Source organism: Pseudophryne corroboree, unplaced genomic scaffold (assembly GCF_028390025.1).
Source record: "Pseudophryne corroboree isolate aPseCor3 unplaced genomic scaffold, aPseCor3.hap2 scaffold_427, whole genome shotgun sequence".
Lineage (NCBI taxonomy): Eukaryota > Metazoa > Chordata > Amphibia > Anura > Myobatrachidae > Pseudophryne > Pseudophryne corroboree.
In genome coordinates, this window is record NW_026970059.1 from 408,234 (window position 1) to 422,785 (window position 14,552).

The 14,552-nt window shown below is 39.8% G+C and overlaps 1 pseudogene; it reads right to left on the bottom strand.

The window, feature by feature from the left end:
* Positions 1-387: 387 nt before the first annotated feature.
* LOC135025796 (5S ribosomal RNA) lies at positions 388-511 on the bottom strand (annotated as a pseudogene).
* Between the last annotated feature and the right edge of the window lie 14,041 nt (positions 512-14,552).

Genomic DNA, 14,552 nt, shown 5'->3' on the forward strand with positions numbered 1-14,552 from the left:
ATAATCAAAATCGACCTTTTCACATTTACTCTTCTTAAATATAATCAGATCTCTTTTGTGAAGTTGTGTATTTGCAAACTTAGTTTGTCATACCAGTATGTCACAGTATCATTTACCAGACTCGGTTTATTAATAGTTTCAAAGGCTTCAATTTTTTTAGAAAGTTTCATGTGATGTATCAATCTAAAAAATTGTGTGTTCTTCAACTGTTATTTTATGTTCCCTCTCACACATTGTTATTGTCACTAACTTTATGTTAGTAATAGTCTGACCAAAATACAGTAATTTATACTGTATAAATATCCCACACTTGGGATACTATTCAACAAACAAAGATGCCCAAAGTGAAGGTTGCTCCATTAGTTCTGCTGTTTGTTCACATACATAGAACTACAGCACCTAGTATTCTCTGGAGGTCTCCCATCCAAGTACTAACTAAGCCCAACACTGCTTACAGTAGCTTCCAAGATCAGTTGAGATTAGGAATATCCAGTGAAGTATGGCAGTAGATAAGCGTGCAACAAATGAAAGAGTTTAAATTATCAACTTATGGGCAGAAGGAAACAAAAAGTGTACTTCTGATTTCAAATGTTATTTGCTAGGTATCCCTGTTACTGTGAGCACTGCAGATATATTAACCAGCAAATTGGATGAGATACTGTAGTACAAGACATCAAATACATAAAGTAGTATTTGAAGCAATTGCACCTTCCCTTCTGCTGTTTTTTGTCATGAAAAATGGTATCAAACAATAAACAAGAGAGTTCTGACAGAAGGAAGCAATAGTTGTATTGGCTGAGGTCTGTTGATGCACGATCAAAAATTGGGGTGTAATGTAGTCTTTTCCTTGAGACCATGCCCATTTAGTGAGACCACACCCATTTTAATGAGACTATGCCCATTTTAGCGATGCCACCACCCCTCGTCAGGAAGCGCATGCGCCGAAGGCATGCGCAAATTTGTGTTTTTTATAGCTATAGGGGGGCACATTTTTTAATCTCGCACTGGGAGCCAAATTGTCTAGAAACAAATGTAGTGAGAGGGCACAGAAAATAACAGTTTATGAATACACAATGTTTTAGATTCATACATGTGATTTAATATTGATGGTGTTGCTACATAGTTACTCAGCTGATACATGTGTTACAGAATAGTGATACTACAACCTTATGCATATCGCTGTCAAAAAATGTCCATTCTTTAACACTTGAAATTAGTGCTATGAAGCCAGTTTAAATGTTTCTATCTCTATAGGATAATTTTATATTTTTACCAATAATCATTGATAAATAATATATTTTAAAGAAAATAAAGAAACTTATTATGTAAAGTATGCTTCAATTATACATCACCATATAATTTTAGAGTTAAATTCATAATAAAAGCTTTGTTTTAAATGACAACAATTATTACAGAAAGAGTGCCCTACAAAGAAATGCATTGTCTTTTGCATCTATGCGATTTGAGTATCTAGTTACTTGTATCTAATTCTGGAATTACCACCAACCACGCACTATATCTATGATAGTATGTATAGCAAGAATGTTGGATTAAACAGATTATTCTGTGTTATTTGAAGCCTGCTCAGATCCAACATCTGTTGCTTGAATGAAGCGGCACAACAAGTGAGGCACCAGTATGCCACGTTTGGCCTTTTAACATACAGTAGCAGCACAAAAGAATCAAGGACATCCGCACTCAACAGCTGAATCCTCATTAGATTGTCAAATGCATCAAAAGTGTGACACTAGAGGACACATCACTTTCTCATCCTCATCACCCCTTGTTACCAGGGGATGACATCTTACTGGTGCCAGTGAACCACACTGCGGGATGCTGCACAGTCTATTCACTAGAGCAGGGGTGGCCAACCAGTCAGAGACAAAGAGCCAAGAAATCTTGTCAGGTACATCAAAGAGCCGACTTCGAGCTGAATGCGCACTTGCAAAAATAAAATACATTGAAAAAGCCAGATCCAACATAAAATACAATGAAAAAGCCACTCAAATAATTGAAAAAGCCAGATCCGCATAAAATATATTGAAAAGCCAGATTCACATAATACACTCCAGTTCCCCCATGTGTCACTCCAGCCAGCACCTGCCTGTGTCACTCCAGTCAGCACCCAACTGTGTCACTCCAGCCAGCTCCCCCATGTGTATTTGGCTCCCTCAGTTCTCAGTCTACGTAGTGCTGCTACATGTCTGGCTGGAGTGCAGCGGTTTACAGATCTCTTGAGGTCACGTGACTTTGAGTGTTGGGAGCCACATTTGAATAAAGAAAGAGCCGCATGTGGCTCAAGAGCCACGCGTTGGCCATCACTGCACTAGAGGATACCTCTTGAGAAGGTACATCCCCCAGCTACATATTAGTTTCTCAGGGGGACATATCTCAAGGTCAACAGAGCCAGGTATATATGGGAGGGTCTCCCTCAAGTCCTCACCTTTAGCCATTAACACTATCAAATCCCTCCTATTCATTTTGGGTACTGTTTATCAGCTACACTATCAACCACAACTACAACCTGTCTGATCATATGCACACTTGTTTATTACTGAGAGCACTGTACCTTTCTTATAGAAATAAACAGTTCCTACCACAACTGAGACTCTGTCATTATTATTGCACTTAATAATAATAATAATAATAATAATAATACACTTCAAGTGCAGCAGACAAAAGATTAAATAAAAAAATTTAACAAGGTGGGCACACAACCTGCAGTGCTTTACATGGAGCTAGGTGCCAGAGCTACGTGGACACACAGGGCAGAATGTTGCCGGAGGTCCTGCACCCACAGTGGACATGCACTATGTGCCAAGCTGACACACACCTAGTTCCGGCCCTGAATGATAATATAAACACTGCATTTTTTGTACTGTGAATGTGTGGGTGTGGATTTTATATAACTGATGATTTTAAGGGTCCTACAAAAGCTAATACCCCTTTAACACCAACCAGCATATAACACGAGTTATTGCACATAACCCATCTTGTTGGTTGGTGTAAAAGGGCTGAGTTGGAATAATCCGGGTCGAGTGACCTGGTATTCCAAGTCGGTTAGCTTGCAGGGTTGAACACGGGTTAAACCTGGCAAGCTGTGTTGTGTAACCGGAAGCCAGGTCAATGTGACTCCCAATCAGTGAATGGAAGGGCAGCGTTGGGAGATCATGTGTTCTACCAGTGCCGCCCCCACTGCGTCACTTGTAACATCACCAACCCAGCAATTTGCTGGGGTTGGTGACTGCAGAAGGAAAGGGGCTGACGTGGGTTGCAGCTGGGTAGCACCCATGTCAGGCTCCCAGCTGCGACCCGTGTTTTAGGTTTAAAGGGTTCTTCCTTGTCTGGGCTACTGTGGGGTTGGATGCCTGCAGTTTACCAGCAGACCAGTGAAAAATGAGAATACAGAATATCTGAATAAAGTACTTAAAGCTCAGCTCACAGCTCCTCTCTCACCTCCAGGCTACATATGATGTGTGGGTGGGTGGGGGTGGAACGATAATTAGTGCACATTACTTCCCTCTCCTCCTCTCCACAGCAGCGGTGCTGGCTCCAATACTCACTTATGCACACCACAACGGGTAAGGTACACGCATGTGGGATGCCCAGTGGCAGCTCTGAATACTGTAATCTGCAGCTCCACTACAAAACAGGGAGAAGAGGGAGGGGGGGTCCGGGGAGGCAGTGGACACACATGGGAACTGCTGCTACTGGTGGCTGACTTACACAAACAAAATTGTCCTCCTGAATATTCTCAACTTTTCTAGTCCAACACATTCATCAATATCCTCTTTAGTGTCAGATACATAATTATACCCCTCCTCTTCTTGCACTTCAAGTGTAGCATCCTCAATTTCCATGTCTAACCCTTCACCATCATTTCTTTCAGTACTACTCATCCTCACATTTGCAGAGGGATCAGATTACAGTGTCAGAATCAGAAATATCAGATTCAGACAGATCACTTATGGATACCTATGAATTACTGGATATACATAATTTGTTCTTCCTTAGAGTTATTTTCTGCATTAATTTGCCTGTTTAAAGAGACACATCTACCCTCAGACTGGGAAGGTGATTCATGTGAGGTTATAGAAGATTCCTGACCTGTTTAGCCCCAGCATTCACGATAGGCCTTTTAGTGCAGTCTTTCCTTGCCACTGTGTGTGCTGTATGGCATGTTGACAATTTAAAATTTTTCTGCAGTAAGTTTTCCCTCAATAATAGCTAAAGGTGATGTTTTCTTTAAAACTGTGAAATGTTTAGGTTTGCGGTGCCATTTACGTCTTCTTTTCACTTAATCTCCTTTAATAGATGTTGAAGAAGTACTTTGACTGCCAGCACTAGTACTGCGCTGTTCCTGCTCTACTATTGACTGCTCCATGAACTATTTTTTTTTTTTGCACCAGGGCAGGAGTAAAGCTACTGTAGTTGAACTTAACTGATACCACACCAAGTGAAAGTACAATGAAATAGGGAAAGGAGAGACAACTGTTACCTTTACCATGCAATTAAAGACTGGATAATTTTGTTGACACCAGCAAAACAAATGATGTTGTTGCTGATGGGGACATGCTCCGGTGTGTTTGTAATTAATTGGATTATTGTATTGATATCTGTCCTGTGACAAAAGGCTCATATGTAGAAGATCTGTAACTAAGTCTTATAAACTTACGTACACTACATATCCCTATATTTCGACTATATTAACAATACTTTGGTTTATATAAAACATTGGAAGTGTCTATTTATTTTATGTTAACCCTGTATTTTATTTAATGTAATAAATGGAAAGCATCAATCCCAAAAAATGAATAAAACAAAATAACTCAGATACTGTAGAGTCAGCATAGAGGCTGAATAAATCCTCTCTGCAACCACCATTGAGACACCATTACGGCATACGGAAATAGGCATTTTTACACGATAGGAGATATCTATTGCATTATTGTCCACCAGATCGCAAAGGTTCTTGGTGGGCTGTATAATATGGCCACTCAGCAATTTTGGTCTGGGGTCAGCAGGATGTGAAAGTGAAGAAAGTGAAAATGTGTGAGGATATGTGTGGACTGAACAATGGGAATGTAATTGGATAGGAAAGTTTATGAAAGTTATATGAGCGGTTTGGGAATTTGATAAGCTTGCTTGAAGAGGACTCTTGATGGTTTGGAGACTAGAGCAGTGTCTTATTGTGCATGGGAGGGCATGCCACAGAGTGGGTGCAGCCCAAAGAAAGTCCTGTAATCATGAATGGAAGTGAATAATGAATGTGGATGAGAGACACATATCTTGTGAAAAGCGGAGATGTTGGGTTAAGAGATATTTTTAGATAAGAAAAGAGATGTACATTGGTACAATTTAGTTAATGGGCTTGTGTGTGAGCAAAAGTATTTTGTATTGTAAAGAGTTGAATGCAGGTAACCAATGGAGTGTCTGACAGGGGATCCGGTCTGAAGATCAACAGTATCTAGGTCGACAATGTTTAGGTCGACCACTATAGGTCGACAGTCACTAAGTCAACATGGATGGAAGGTTGACAGGGTTTCTAGGTCGACATGTGCTAGGTCGACAGGTCTAAAGGTCGACCTGAGTTTTTCACATTTTTTTTCTTTTTTTGAATCTTTTCATACTTAACGATCCACGTGGACTATGATTGGAACGGTAAAGTGTGCCGAGCGAAGCGGTAGCGGAGCAAAGGCACCATGCCCGAAGCATGGCGAGCGAAGCGAGCCATGCTAGGGGACGCGGTGCACTAATTTGGAATCCCGGTCACTTTGCGAAGAAAACGACACCAAAAAAAAAAAACTAATGTCGACCTTTAGACCTGTTGACCTAGCACATGTCGACCTAGAAACCCTGTCGACCTTCCATCCATGTCGACCTAGTGACTGTCGACTTATAGTGGTTGACCTAAACATTGTTGACCTAGATACTGTCGATTTGATGAACCACACCCGTCTGACAGAGTGGAATGCATTCAGAATGCATTGTAGTGATGAGAGTCTCTTTTTGGTAAGACCAGTAAGAAGACTATTGTAATAATCAATGCTTTTTTTCAATGTTTTGTAGATACATGTAACATGATTAAAGACAGATTGAATGTGGGGAACAAAGGACAGTTCAGAGTCAACGATGGCACATAGGCAGCGAGCTTGTGTGATAGGATTGATGGTTGAGTTCTTAAGAGTGATAAAGATATCAGGTTGGTAACTACTATTACTTGATGGAAATATAATTACTTCTGTTTTGGAAATATTAAGTTTGAGGTGGTAAGATGACATCCAAAATGAAACAACAGAAAGGCATTCAGTGAAAAGGACCAATAAAGATGGTGACAAATCTGAGGAGGATAAGTAGATATGAGTGTACAGGTGATACTCAAATCCTAAAAAGGTGATTTGTTTGCAAAGAAATTTGGTATGGATTAATAAAAGCAGAGGACCTAAGACTGAGCCATGCTGTATTGCAACTGATAGAGGTAGTAAAGAGGAAAAGCGGACACTGAAAGAGCTATTAGGTAGGATGAGAACCAAGAAGTTGTTGTATACTGAAGACCTAGAGATTGTAGTGTTTATATGAGAAGAGAGTGGTCAACATTGTCAAATGCAGCAGAGAGATCAAGGAGAATGAAAAGTGAGTAATGGCCTTTAGATTTAGCAGTGACCAGATCATTTACTACTTTAGTCAGTGCTGTTTCAGTGGAATGTTGGGAAAGAAAGTCTGACTGAAGTGGGTCTAATAAGTTGTGTAAGATAAAAAGTGTGAGGCAAGTGTAGGCACATCTCTTAAATAGCTCGGAGGGACATATGAGCTGAGAGAAGGGACATTACTCAGAGACTTAGGGTCAGAATTTAGTTATTTTCAAATGGGAGTAATCACTGCATGCTTGTACACAAATGACTGCACCTCAGAGGCGTAATCAGTAAAGAACATCAAATTCGCAGATGACACCACCATCATTGGCCTCATCAAAGATGGGGACAAAACGGCCTATAGACTGGAAGTAGACCGGTTGGCCCAGTGGTGTAGCCACAATAACCTTAAGCTCAACCCCTCAAAACTGTCGAGATGATAGTGGACTTCAGGAAGAAGTCAGCTAGTGCACCTCCGCTAACGATTGCTGACAGTGTGGTATAGCTAGTGGACTCCTTCAAGTTTCTAGGGACCACAATCTCCCAGGACCTTAAGTGGGGGTCCAGTGCTTTAAACGCAGCAGAGGTTGTTCTTCCTCAGGCAACTAAGGAAGTTCAACATCCCACAGAGGCTTCTGCTCCTCTTTTACTCCGTGACTGTGGAGTTGGTACTGTGCTCCTCAAAACTAGTATGGTACAGCTCCGCCAGCACGAGGGACAGATGCAGGCTCCAAAAGATGGTCAGAACCACAGAGAAGATCATCGGGGCCAACCTTCCCTCAGTCCAGGACCTGTACCTATCCAGAGCTAAAAAGCGGCAACGAAGATAATAAAGGACCAGCTACACCCCAGCCACAGCATGTTTAACTTGCTTCCTTCAGGCAGGCATTACAGGGCCATCTCTGCCAGGTCCACCAGAAGCCTCAAAAGTTCCCCCAAGTGGTCCGCCTGCTGAACTCCTGAAAATTGACTGACTAGACATAAATGAAACTCAGTTGTGTCCCTACGGTATTCCTCTCTGTATGACTTTACTGCCCCCCCGCCTGCTTATCTGTTACCTACTTGGCTGTTGTATAGCAAACCAAAGACAACATACTAGTATGTGCAAGTATACCTGGCCTGCTTATCTGTTACCTACTTGGCTGTTGTATAGCAAACCAAAGACAACTTACTAGTATATGCAAGTATACCTGGCCAATAAAGCTGATCCTGATTTTGATTGACCAGTGAAGTAAAGATACCAGAAGAGAGAGATAGAGAGAGATATTACAGATTTTAGTTAAGGTTGAGATGAGCACAGGAGACAGAGCTTTACTTACAGTATTTCTGAGGGTATCAGATTAAGGGGAGAGGATGAGAAGAGTGCTAAGCTACCAACTAATTAGCTGCTAACTGTCATATTACAAGCTGTATTTGAAAAATAACAGGAGCCGATTGGTTGGCACTTTATCTCTCTCTAAGGCTTAGTACATCTCCCCTATATGAGGATTTAAAAATGTTACCAAATGTGCCAGATCTTCACCCTGCCATGTACTATATCTTCCCTATTTGAGGTTAGTTTTGGGCCACTCAAGGTGTATTCCCATCACTTCTTTTAACAAATGGAATCAAATAGGAATATTACTAAATGGATAGGACAAGCATCAGTGACATTTGCACATTAATAAAATATGCAATACACTCATAATTTTATAGCCCAAAAACAAATAGTTTTGTACATTATCAAATATGATCTTTGTGATGCTTTTGGTTTACTATTAAAGTTCTACCATTCCACACAATGGAAACGTGCTAACTGAATTTCTAATGTTTAAAAACAAAACTCCCCATACATCGTAACAAATTAATGTAAGTGGGAATTGCCGAGCTATGGGATAATTACATGTAATTGTAATGAGGATCAAGGATGCAACAGTAACTATGTAATGTTCCCAGTGGTATATTTTACACTATATTATATATTATCACCTTCATTGACTCTGCGTAACACATGCTTGATCATAGTGGTCCCATGACTGCAATTCCAATGGTAAGTCCTGATCATGGCTTCTTGCTCCACATGATAGAGGATTGTGGATGAAGCAAACAATGGATGGCAAAGAAGAGCAAATTGCCCTATCTAATCTGTTTATGATTATGCCTGTTTTTTTTGCTTCTTTTAGACAAAGAGAACTAGTGTGTTTATATATATATATATATATATAAATAAATGTGTGTATTATTGAGTGTATGCACACTTGTAGTTTTTTTTCAAGTCTTCACAATAATCTTTTGTGTATCCCATACATTTTATTTTGTCATCTATCTACAGTAAGACCACACCCCCTCTGCTATAATTCCTGTATCTGTCAAGCTTCTGTAAATATTCACCATTATAGCTTTACTTAGGCCTGACACAATTTAATATTTATTTTATTCTGTACACCAATAATTCACACAGGTTCCATGGCTGATTAAAATTAGGCAAAATTCAAGCTTGAATTTAGCCAGCCACAGAACCTGTGTAATTCATAGGTGTCCCAGATTAAAGTGATATTATGGCACGCTTCACTAGATTTTTATGACATTATCTCTGAACAATCAACCAATCAGACATAACTTGTAAGTCATATTTTATATATTTAATGTATTTATTTTATTTTATTTATTTATTTTTAATATTTAAGTGATATCATTGATTTTAAGTTCTTGTTACACACTTGGGTACCTATAAAATATTGTCACATTTAGTTATTTATTTTTCATTTTTTGAATTCTAGTAGTCTAATCACTATAGGAAATATAGTTAATCAGTGTTTATACTACAACAGCTATGAAAAAGATGTACAGTTAAACAGCAAAATATTGCAAAATAACTTATTTGAGCAACGTTCCATTTATTGCCCATTGAGTATGACCAATCCCTCAGTTTTTAGTATCATTATTCCCCCAGTTTTTATAATTTCCCTAATATAGCTACAAAGGTTTTACAAAATATACACAATTTTCTGACTTTTATTTACAATATTGCATTTTTTAATTTTTACATTTTTAATAAATCATATGATAATATTGCTATCTTTATTTGCTAAGACTTCTTTTATTATATTTAGCATGTATCAATGTTATGGAAAATATATTTTTTTGCGTTTAAAACTGACTGTTGTACTGTAGTCCATCCCAGCAATCGTGAATACAATTTACGCCTTATTATTTCTAAAAGTGTAATCTATTAAAAGATGTGCACCATTAAATGAGACAAAATCGTTATAACTTTTTGAGGATGGTTCATATAAAAATTGAAAGGATACAATACACATCAATAATTTTAACATGCACTATTATCTGGCTCTTAAGCGCATAAATAGGCATTAATGCCGGACACTACGACTCACCTCCGCTGAGATGTAGCAAAGTCTGTATCCACTCCTTATGGCTGCTCCATGGGTCCTGCACCAGTAACACCATCATGTTTCTACCCCTGGCTGGGGACTTTTTCAAGGTGAAAGATGTGTGGCTATTAAGCAATCATCACAGGTATTTAGACCCCTGGTGATCAATCGCTGACCTCAGTGTATAGCTGGACTCTAGACATGAATGACTCAAAGTCCTTGTTGTACTCCAAGCTTCCTGTAAGCTGTTTCCCAGCATCACAGGGCACCACTGCAGTTGTGCTCCAATTACCAGAACATCACTTCTGGTTATGGCTGATTTTATTGAAAAAAAAGAGAAGCTAAATTTTTATACAATGAGGAACCAACCATCCTGGTGCTATACATCCACCCCAAGGTGCACAAGGATACGATTAAGCCCCCAGTCCACCAAATTGTTTTGGGTTTAGGCTCGAAAATATTGAACCTATCCAAATTTATTGATTACCACCTGCAGCCCCTGGTATTACCTAGTTCTTCACATCTAAAGTATACAAGGGAATTCCTCAACTCCTTGAATATTATCAATTGGGAAGAAGGTTTTTACTTGTGACTTATACAATCATCCAGCATCAGGAAGGCTTTAGAGCACTTTCAAGGGTTTTTGTTAACCAGTGATTTGGCTGAAGACCTACAGCTATTTAATTTATGAGTACAGTTTATTTTAGAGATTCATTATTTTGTTTTTATAATACTTATTTTATTGCAAAAAAAATTGGGACCACAATGGGCACCAAGTTTACTTTGAGCTATGGAAATATATTTATGGGTCAATGGAGGATGTTATTTGGAACCATAACCCTTTCAAAGCAAACCTGGTGACCTGGAAGCAATATATATGATGTCTTTTTTTATCTGGAAAATGGGGAGAAAGGCTTTAACAATAGTTTTATACTTACCTTAAGGACAATACCAAAAACATTTTCTTATCCTTTTAAAATAATGAAGATAATATCAATTTTCTAAACATCCACAGTATATAGAGAAAATAATGAATTACATACTATGAATTATATAAAGCCCACTGATTCTAATACTTTTATTAGGGCACACAGCTGCCAACATCCTATTTGCTTGGAGTCAATCCCAGGCGGTCAGTTTAGATGCCTTAAACATAACTGATTGAAACAAGATGTATATATGTCCCAAGCAAAAACAATGCAAGATAAGCTTGAGGCTTCGGGCTACCAAGTTGAAAAAAATCAACTATATTAGAGAGACTGTGACAGATATTAATAGGCAAAATCTATTAACAAACAAAATAAAAGGGAACAATAAAACTACAGTACAAAATTGGGCTTTTATAACTACTTTTAATAGTCAATACAAGGTCATTGAAAAATCAACAAACATTGGACAATTTTACAAAAGGGTCCAGTTATAGGTAAATTACTACCAGCCAAACCAAAGTGCATCTATAAAAGTGCCCCAAACATCAGTACCAAATTGGTAAAAAAAACAATTACCACCTAGGAAACTGATCACAACAATAAAGTCTAAAGGTTTCATCAGGTGTGGCTTGTGTTTGGGGTGTAGAGCTGTACAAACTGGGAATAGCAAGATTAACAAAGTTTTGATTAATGGGAATGTTTTAACATTTTAGACTTTAATACAAATAAAGTAATTTATGGCATAGAATGTAAGTGTGGCTTGTGGTATATCGGCCGCACTTCAAGACCTTTTAAAGTCCGCATTAGAGAACATCTCCGCAATACAAGAAAGGGTTTAGTTACCCATGCCCTATCGGAACACTTCAGGCAATGCCATCAAAGTTGAACCACAGCCATAAATAGATTCTGTGGATTAAGACGCATAAAAGGGCATGGGCATAAGAAGGATATTGCTAGTCAACTAGCAAAATCAGAGATGAAGGCTATATATGAACTGGGTACTTTAAAGACAGGAGGATTTATCACTGATTTGAGGTCAAATGTTTTTTTAATCTGTGTCCCTCTCATGCTTTATCTTTCTTTTATCACACATTACAGTATACACTTGATTTCTAATTACGAAATATATTTGTTTTTATAACATTTTATATTTTGTCTTTGTTATTTTCATTATATCAACTGAGGCTGGACCAATATAATTACCAATAAGTATACAGATGTGGATAAATCCACAGGGAACCAGCGCTCAAACCCTATTTGTAGTGGTGAATGATACGGTTATAAAGTGAAACTAAAATCAATAATGAAAAAGCAGGTAATATACTTAAGGTTGTTTATTCTAAGATGCTGAGATACTTTCTTTCCCAACAGGTATAAATTCGGTTTAAAAGTCAATCAGTGATTGGGGCACGCTCCTGGTTTGAGCTTAAATTCTGAAGTGCAAGGTTCAATTGAAAGAACAATTGCTGTAATCTTTGTAAAGTCGAAAAAAAGAAAAAGAAAAAGAAAAATGCCACAAAAAAAGAAAAAGAAAAAGAAAAATGCCACAAAAAAATATTAATGATAATATGTACTAAAGTCCAAACGGTTTACAAGTCTATACAGACAGCGGCGTCCCGCTAATCTGTGCTCTGAAGTGAAGGATTCTCTTGTGAAGTGATGAACAGTTGACAGCGGTAGTGTATGCTTTGGTTAGAGTGGAGAATAAGGACCCTGGACTGGCGCTATTCCTCCTGCAGCACGTCCCACAGTAGAGCGCCCGAATCAGGCCCGCTCTGTGGGGCCGCTGACCTGGGGTGTGCGCCTGTCACAGAGGCGAAGTGGACCCGGCCGGGGCTCTCCGAGCGGCTGGCCGCGCCTCTCCTCCTCCTACAGGGACTTACCTTCTCCCTTCCCCTCCGCCTTCCACTCTCCGCTGTCTCTGGCTTCTTCCGTCGCCTGGCAACCGGTTGCTTCCGGAACTCCGGATCACGTGACCGGGTGGTTTGCGGAAAGGATTAGCAGTACTGTCCTTCTTTGTAGTGAATATTCGTCCTCAGTCCAATGTAGTATAGATGGGTAGCTCCAACGCGTTTCGACCTGTTAGGGTCTTCCTCTGGGAGTCTCCCAGAGGAAGACCCTAACAGGTCGAAACGCGTTGGAGCTACCCATCTATACTACATTGGACTGAGGACGAATATTCACTACAAAGAAGGACAGTACTGCTAATCCTTTCCGCAAACCACCCGGTCACGTGATCCGGAGTTCCGGAAGCAACCGGTTGCCAGGCGACGGAAGAAGCCCGAGACAGCGGAGAGTGGAAGGCGGAGGGGAAGGGAGAAGGTAAGTCCCTGTAGGAGGAGGAGAGGCGCGGCCAGCCGCTCGGAGAGCCCCGGCCGGGTCCACTTCGCCTCTGTGACAGGCGCACACCCCAGGTCAGCGGCCCCACAGAGCGGGCCTGATTCGGGCGCTCTACTGTGGGACGTGCTGCAGGAGGAATAGCGCCAGTCCAGGGTCCTTGTTCTCCACTCTAACCAAAGCATACACTACCGCTGTCAACTGTTCATCACTTCACAAGAGAATCCTTCACTTCAGAGCACAGATTAGCGGGACGCCGCTGTCTGTATAGACTTGTAAACCGTTTGGACTTTAGTACATATTATCATTAATATTTTTTTGAGGCATTTTTCTTTTTCTTTTTTTGTGGCATTTTTCTTTTTCTTTTTCTTTTTTTCGACTTTACAAAGATTACAGCAATTGTTCTTTCAATTGAACCTTGCACTTCAGAATTTAAGCTCAAACCAGGAGCGTGCCCCAATCACTGATTGACTTTTAAACCGAATTTATACCTGTTGGGAAAGAAAGTATCTCAGCATCTTAGAATAAACAACCTTAAGTATATTACCTGCTTTTTCATTATTGATTTTAGTTTCACTTTATAACCGTATCATTCACCACTACAAATAGGGTTTGAGCGCTGGTTCCCTGTGGATTTATCCACATCTGTATACTTACCATTTAAGGGGGGGTGGGACACCCCTCATTACCAGCAGCACAGCCCGCCTCAGATTAACACCTCAGTGCGCAGAGAACCCATTTCTGTATATCTATAATTACCAATAAGGAACTATAATCTGTATCCTAAAGGATTTTATGCAATTGTTTTGTTTAAACATGATGTCATTGAAAGTGATGTATCGGGTTGGCGATTCCGGGACTTAACAGTCACTCTGTAGAGATGTCCTTCTAATAGTGAAAAACTAACTATATCTATAGTACATATGGGAGGACAGTGCCTGGCATCTAGGGATTGGACAAAATATAAGAGAGACTTTTTTCAACCTAGTCAGCCATAACTGGAAGGGATGTTCCTGCAACCAGAGCTTAAATGCAATTCAGCGCTGTGTTGCTGTGGTGTCCTGTGATGCTGGTAAACAGCTAACGGGAAGCTTTGAGTACAGTAGGAGACTGTTATGCACACCAGTGCCTGCAGGAATGTACTGATGTCAGAACTGTTATGCACTCCAGTGCCTGCAGGAATGTACTGGTGTTTGAACTGTTATGCACACCAATGCCTGCAGGAATGTACTGGTGTCTGAACGGATAGGTATGCAAAACAAATGAACTCACAGACAGACTGG